At 41.9% G+C, this 8,046-nt stretch overlaps 1 long non-coding RNA gene across 2 annotated transcripts; it reads left to right on the forward strand.

The window, feature by feature from the left end:
- Positions 1–1,518: 1,518 nt before the first annotated feature.
- Positions 1,519–6,522, forward strand: LOC109515726 (uncharacterized). 2 transcript variants are annotated; one of them, XR_002168244.1, is made up of 2 exons: positions 1,519–1,745; positions 6,197–6,522. It is a non-coding gene; the product is annotated as an uncharacterized LOC109515726 (long non-coding RNA). The 2 variants fall into 2 exon arrangements; XR_002168245.1 differs by lacking the exon at positions 1,519–1,745 and adding an exon at positions 2,761–2,931.
- The last annotated feature ends 1,524 nt before the right edge of the window (positions 6,523–8,046 follow it).

Below are 8,046 nucleotides of genomic sequence, written 5' to 3' on the forward strand. Positions count from 1 at the left end.
TGCTCTGCTTCATGGACGATGGCGAAAACCTTGAAAGTGAAAGAAGTTCAAAGTGTTCTTTGTAATAGTGTGTTCCTCCTATCGTCTCACATACTGATTAATATTGCATTGGTGAAATAAGAATTGATGAGATGAATTACCACACTTTGAACGTTCAAAGGGCGCAGCCATTTTGGCATTATACTGCCCTCTGCTGTCAACTGAAATTGACGTCCAAGTGCTCGCCATTCGCATTGCAAATATCACAACTCACCCGTTTCCAGGTTTGGTCACGTGACAATCGCAATGCGGGCCCGAGGGCACTCAGACAACAGTAGAGGGCAGTAGATTGGCTACCCCCGTACTGAAAAGCAAATTTTAAACTTGACTTCCAGACATTTAAAAGAAGAAGGAAAAAAGGAAACCGCATTCTTTACTGCAACAAATAGAAAACAAATTTTGCCAAAACAGTGCTGCTCTGATTGCAGCAAATCTTGTTATTGTGTCTCCAGTGCAACGTTCCATATTGTTGTGTTGCATGCAAATGATCGTCGATGTATTTATCTATAGTTTTGCTCTTTTGGGTGAGCGCACGTGGCTGCTGGGTGATGGGACCAGGAGGACTCACCACATTTTTTCCGGGGTTTGGTGGGTCACGTGGGGCCTCTCCACTGTTGGTTTGGCTTTTCGCCCTTGCTTGGCTCGCTCCTGTCTCTTCACTTTCAGAGGGAGCAGCACACAGCACCCAGCGGTGCTTCGCCGGCCAGGAAGCTCCCAGCTCCACCACCTCCAAGGAAACATTTGGATCGAGAGCAATTTAAGCCCTAATTGAAATCCTCTTTTATGGAACTTGCTTTATTGCTGGCTTGTGGCAGAATGCTGTGTGCAGCGTGTATTTCACTTTCCTTAATCACACAGGACTGTCCTTTGTTTGGAGCGGATGAATTAACCTCTTGCTGTGCTAGCTGCATATTTGCGTGACTCTTTTCTATAAATGTCAAGGCAACTCGAGTTTCACTCTGCATGCTGATACAAATAAATACGTGTCATTTGTGTTCCAGCGCCAAATGCCTTCCGACTCAAATTATATGTCAGCGCGCAGACCGCCAAAGCCTTCTCGGAAGTTCAAACTGGGGTGTGAGTGACTCAATTCATGCAACACATAGTGAAAATGACCTGTAATTACACAGGGCAAAATCGATGACAGAGCATCAACAAAACCTTCATTTAGCACTAATATATTGTTTTTTTGGGGGGCGGGGGAGGAAAACCATACATAATAAACAAATCAACAACTCATCCTATAGTGCAAAGTACATAATACGGTTTCACTCAGAAGTAGCAGAAAGTACACACAATAATAAGACAACAATAAATGTTTATATATATATATATATATATATATATATATATATATATGTGTGTGTGTGTGTGTGTGTCATGTTCTCCTCGGGCCTGCGTGGGTTTTCTCCGGGGGCTCCGGTTTCCTCCCACATCCCACATGCATGGCAGGCTGATTGACCACTCAAAATTGTCCCTAGGTATGAGTGTGAGCGTGGATGGTTGTTCGTCTATGTGTGCCTTGCGTTTGGCTGGCAACCAGTTCATGGTGTCCCCCGTCTCCTGCCCAAATACGGCTGGGATAGCTCTCCAGCATGCCCCGCGACCCTTGCGAAGATAAGCGGATCAGATGGGTGCAACTCTGCACCAGAGGATGGTTCGACCAATGTATTTTCGTGGAGGAGCGCAGTCTGGCGGATGTTCAGGTGGGTGGCCTGCGCCACTATCGGAGTGTTTTTCAGCCGACTCAACTGTAAGTCGCCACCAATCAAGGCGACTAATCTTTCCCTTTAATGTAGCGACTGAGAGTCTTGAGCGAGACATCTCTGTGTAGAAGAGGATAATGTGTAATCGCAGTTGAGGTTTGGGGGGCAGGCGCCGTGTCTCCAGACAAAATATTTGTAAGTCTATTCAATACAGGCGGGTGTCATATCATTTGAATGTTTTTCTTTTTCCTATTTGTAATTTGGTCTACTTTGGTAATTCTTCTTCATCTACATCTTCAACAAAGATTACACAAAGATTTCAAAATAATAAAGTTTAAAAGGTCACACAGCAGAAAGCGCACAGTCACTTTTCTGGGGGATAATGAACGCAAATGCCCCCCCCCACCCTCCATGACACTGCAAACCCCGCTGAAGACAACCTATGTGGAAAAAGGATGGATCTACATTTATTTATCTCTCTGCCGCACTTTGAATAGGGCTGAATTGGACAGCTTCCGATCCAAAGCATCCCACATCTTGTGTCAAATATGATGTTGGCAGTTGCTACATGGCATGGGTGTGTAAGACTAAGCTCTTTTTTTTTTTTTTTTTTTTTTACATACTTGGCTGCAGTGTCTGTATAAGCACTTCTTTGGAGTGCCCTCAAATTTTTACGAAGCTGCAAGACAAAAATGGGAGAAAATGTGATTTAGATTCACCAAAGACTCAAGTAACCACTGTAGTAATGAATCCGAAATTGTGCAATTCTAAATTTGCCTCACACCCAAACCAGTGATTTCATTTCTACTTTGCATTTCTTGACAAAGGAGAGATGATTGCAGCCAGGCAGAATTTCCTCCCTCTGGTGACACCAGTGAAGCCCCAAATCAAGACAGTGACCTCGTCTCGTGGGCGCCGACACGTATAATTCGCTTGGTAATCAGTTGAGCAAATAACAAATGAAAGCCCAGAGCGAGTGTTCAGTCAGTGTCTTGTCGTTGTGGAGGCTGGCCAGCAATCGCCGGGGTTGTGATCTTTTTACCACTGGGAGTCCAAAGTCAACATTCCAAACAACCCCCAGCTTGGGGAATGCTTTGCTCGGGTGAAAGTGAGAGGAAACGGAGAGAATGCGCACATGAGAGTCGAGCTCTGAAGGCCTTGCCCACATGCAGAGTCGTTCCACTAGGTGGGTATCGTCCTTCAAAATGAACTCTAATGAAGCAAATGATGGTCTGCTGAGTAGAAGTGGAGGTGGTGATTAATCAGAGCTCTTGCTTATTTCCTCTTTCTGCTCCTTGTGTGGAAAATGTCACGAACAATGTGGTGAGTGCACTTTTGCGATCCACCTGACCCGTTCGCTGGCGTCACACCTTCATCCAAATGTATGTTGATTGAAAAAAAAGAAGGAAGGGGAATGAAATGGAGGCTTAAAGATCCAATCTTTTAATTAGATGGAGAGAATTTAAAGGCCTCTCTTGGGCTGTGGATTTTTTTTTCCCCTCCCTTCTTTTTCCAACCGGTGTCACTCTTCTCCTGTGGTTGACTTCCTGGCAGTGTGGACCATGATGTAATTGTGGAAAGGTTCCACTTGTGATTCAGTGAGGAATTTTACATCTGGCCGAGGTTGGCTCGTTCCCGATCCCAAAATAAAGCTTCAGGAGTACAGAGGGAGAATGAGAAGGCAAATGAAATAAATGTATTCCCGAGTGATATCGCAGCTGTGATAGTCATTGCTAATCCCTGTCAAATGTACGCAGACCATTTTACAGTGTTGTTTACAGCAAGCGCCAACATGAAGAAAACAGGTTGAGTGTGAAGTACATCCTGCATTAATGCGGGTGAGTATTATGTAGATTTGATTTGAGGATTATGAAATTATTCTTTCCCGTTTGATTTTTAGAGATAGGCAGCACTTTTCAAAGTGTGCCAGAGAGAGATAAAAAGAGCAATCCCTTTATTTTCGATAGCACAAGTCCTCATTAAGGTCAGCCGAGCCCATCTGACTTTGGAATGGACTAAATGGCCAACCGAATGCAGGGGCACATTTAAACACACAATGAGCAACTTAAAGTCTTAAATGCTTAATTTTGAAATGAGCAGTTTACACAGTCTATCCATTCATCCAGCCTGCCATTATCTGAACCACTTCCTCCTCATGAGGGTCGTGGGCCTGCTGGAACGTAACCCAGCAGTTTTTAGGCAGGAGGCGGGGTACAACTGAACTGGTTGCCAGGCAATCGCAGGGCACACAGAGACAAACTACCATTCACACTCACAATCACACCTCGGGACAATTTGGAGTGTTCAATGAGTCTGCCACACATGTTTATGGAATGTGGTAGGAAACCAGAGTACTCAGAGAAAACCCAGGCAGGCACTAGAAAAACATGCAAACTCCACACACATGAAGTCCAGAGAATCAAACCCCATACTTCTGCACTGTGAGATGGGCATTCTATAGCCGATCACCATGCCGCTCTATCTATCTATCTATCTATCTATCTATCGAGAGAGAGAGAGAGAGAGAGAGAGACAGAGACAGAGACAGAGACAGAGACAGAGAGCGAGAGGGAGATCACCTCAGCACAGAATTTTGCAGTATGCACAGTATGTAGTGATGTATTTATTATTTTGGTGTCAAAACCAACTGTGATATGATCAGTAAGTCTCTGACTTGAATTTCCCCATGGGCCTCACAAGGAGTTTTTTGCATTTGGGGTTATCTGAGGCTATATATATTTTAGTAAGGCTATACAGTAAATGTGAAATAGCTGTAAGACCATTTAAGTGTGAATATTGGAAATGTTTGGTGAACTCTGACCATCACAAAAAGTAAAATCTGCAATACATAAATATGCTATTTAAATTTAAAATATTCTTTAGGCATGGTTTTACAGCTTTTATGGCACTTTTTTTCAAGGGTCTTTAGACACACAAGTATTATAAACACATACAGTAATACTCTTTTGAAAGCAAGAGATGGATAACATAAATATTGTACAATGTAACATCTACCAAATTCTCTATGTGTTTACAGTAAACAGTTTTTGTTTCCAAACTAACAAACTTATCATCTCACAATATACATCAATATTCAGGCCCAAAGATGTACCGCCCCCTCCCAAACTAACAAATTTATCACAATTTAACCCAAATATCATCAAGTCAATTCAAGTCCAACTTTATTGTCAAATGTGCAACATACAACACAGATGAAATTTCTTCCCTCTCAAACAGACAACAAGACAACAAGAGGAGCCGCTGCGGGTGCCCGCGCCGCCAGCAAAAGAACAGTTAACATAAACTGACAAAAAAATACAACACAACACATAAGACACAGAGACAGTCGTGCAATCTTAACCACTTTTCCTGCAAGCACTTTGTTGTTTGAAGCAGTTATAGATGAAAGAGGAGCAAATCAAAGTGTCCTTTAAACCAGTGGATCAAAGACGTCATGCTCAAAATGTGCACACGTCTGCTACAAGCGAAGTTTGAAAGCAAAATGAAGCTGTAGCGTCCATTAACGAAAAGAGATTGGCTCTCATCTCCTGTCCCATGTAAATCCGCTTCAATTCCAAACCGTGTGCAAATATGTACATTAATGAATTAACCTCCAGCCGTTGCATTCTTTAGTTTTAAAAAGCAGGATTACAGAGGATTTTCAGCAAAAACTTGGCTGTGACGATAACTTCCTGCTATCCTTTCAAATTCACACCATCTCAAAGCAAATTGTGTGCTGTTATCCATTGGTCATGAGTAGGATTAGACCCCCGAATAGGCGAGCGTCAGACCAAAAAAATCGAATTATCTGTTTTCGCAGCTCATCAGTGTCACCGCACCATCTCCAACATGAATAACTATCATACAACACTGAAGTGTGTGCTGTGGAGCTATAATGGGGCTTCACTCTCCCACTCTTTGGAAAGCTTAATTAATTTACAGTCTGTTCGATGATCTTCTGACTATGGAGTGACTCATTTCCAATAAATGTTTATCTCAAGTGAATTATGGCCATGGCTATGTATATTTTAGCATAGTTGAGGGTGTCCATCTGTGCTCAATATTATATGGCATCCCACTCACGAGGAAACAACCAGTGCAGGTTTAGGAGAGCACTAGAATTCAGTTAGTGACTTTTAATGTGCTCCCGGGCCATTTCTGTGGCACGAATTCACTCTGTGACGATTTTATTACCTCATTTTCAGGGGCGCTGTATAGCCTCGCTTCTAAGCTGTTTATGTCTACTGAAGATAAAAGAAAATCATTGCTTTATTACACAGATGGAGAGGGTCTGTTTACAGAGCAGACCCGCATCGAATAACTGAACTGCCTTATTGCCTATAAGCTGTCCCATGTGTAAAATAGCATTTTCCATCTAACCCCGGTGTTGGCGACGGTATTTCATTTCCAGATAACGTTGCGTCTTGCTTGGCTTCTTGTTAACATTGCAGCGCAGATGTGTGGTGTTCTCTAACTGCATTGGAGGAACATCATGAGCGCCATTCAAGCAGATCTGCTGAAGCACAGTGGATGATGAGGAAAATGCCCTCTCATGACTGCCGAACCATCTCGCCTTGAAACAAGGTGTAAAAGACGGCCTGCAGCGACACCTGGTGGTAAACTAACGGATTAACACATTGACATCCACAAGAATCGGATACATCCATCCATCATCCGAAACGTTTACTGTATTCCTTGAGCTGGAGCTCAGGTTCTTATCAGAACCAAGAGATCATAACATATAGCTCTAAAGACTACACTGGCTCTTACACTGTTTAAAAAAAAATTTAAAAAGTTGAGTGACCCCAAAGCCATAAGATAATAACAATTTTAAATTGTGCAACGACACGAAACTTTTTAATTAGAATATTGTTGCCATAAGTGTCAAATTGTCAAAAGTTTATTTTTCTCAATTTTTTTCTTTTGTTCCAACTTAAGTTACTATAATTTGGTTTTGTTTTTGTTTTTTTACAGTCAACTCAACTGTATTTTTAGAGCACTTTAAAACAACAGTGCATGCAGTCAGCTGTACAACACATTTTAAAATGATGACACTGGTCTATAAATCAGTGAATGGAGAAGGTCCTGAATGCATTACAGAAAGGCTCATGAAATATAAACACACAGGGATACTTAAGTCAGGTCTCAGGTCAATTAGTGGAGCCCAGTATTCAAAGCAAACATTATGCATCCACATTTAGCTATTTTGCTGGATGCAAATGTAATAAACTGTCAACACAAATGAAGTTAGCCCAAAGTGTGAATAATTTTAAATCCAGGTTAAAAAAGGTGCTCCCCCCACCCTCCTCCTATACCCATGATTAAGATCTTTTGTAGCATTTGTTAGTAATTTTAACAAACTACATTTGTTTTCTTTTAAATGTCTTTTCTTTAATTATTTCCGTTTTTAAATGTTTAAAATTATTTTACCTTTAAATGTTTGGCTACTGCCCGAAGTCAGCTGGGATAGGCTCCAGCACGCCCGAGACCCTCGTGATGAGCAGATGTTGTTTGGTCACAATGTGAAGCACATTATTGAGTTACCTTGTGTAGGAAATGTGAACGTGAAACTCATTCATTTCCAAAGACGACTGGAGATATCCATTATAACAGGGAGGGGTGATACTTTAAGAATTTTCCTCTGCTCCAAAGCCATCAAAAAACAGATTATGAGATGTTTCTTAAAGATTACTCTGAGCAATCATCTGGTGGCCCGGGGTGTGTAAAGAGGATTTTTTTATTCTCACTGATGTGCTCAGAAAACAGTCAAGGCAGACAATAGTAAATGTTTTATTTAACCTGTTCAATAGCAAATCTTCATGGATGCAATCAACGCGGACTTCGACCGAGCCACGGGCTTTGTGCTGGTGACGTGAACGGAACGACAACTAATTAGGAAGAGACCCGAAGCTTGTGTTGTTGACCAACACAAACAGAGGAGTATTGTGTCTTTGCATCAGGTGATAAAGAGTCACTCACCACAATTAAAATGATAAGGAGCAAGAAATTTGAAACTACCCTCAGGAGTTACCAGACAAGGTCACAGCCTCGTCCCCATTTTTTCCCTTCTTTGTATTTTCCTGCAGTCTGGATGCCCTGTGGCACCATGCTGCCTCTCACGGGTCAATTTTGGTACAATGACAGATATTTTGCTTGGAGCAGATTTTTGTGGTCATCACGACACACTGTGAGACACGAACTTATATGATTTTTTTTATATATATATATATATATATATATGTTAAGACCCGAAAGCTCCTAACCATGCATGGAGGGTTCCATCCCAAATCCAGCACCCTGA

The sequence above is a fragment of the Hippocampus comes genome, unplaced genomic scaffold, assembly GCF_001891065.2.
Source record: "Hippocampus comes isolate QL1 unplaced genomic scaffold, H_comes_QL1_v1.1 scaffold9, whole genome shotgun sequence".
Taxonomy (NCBI): Eukaryota; Metazoa; Chordata; class Actinopteri; order Syngnathiformes; family Syngnathidae; genus Hippocampus; species Hippocampus comes.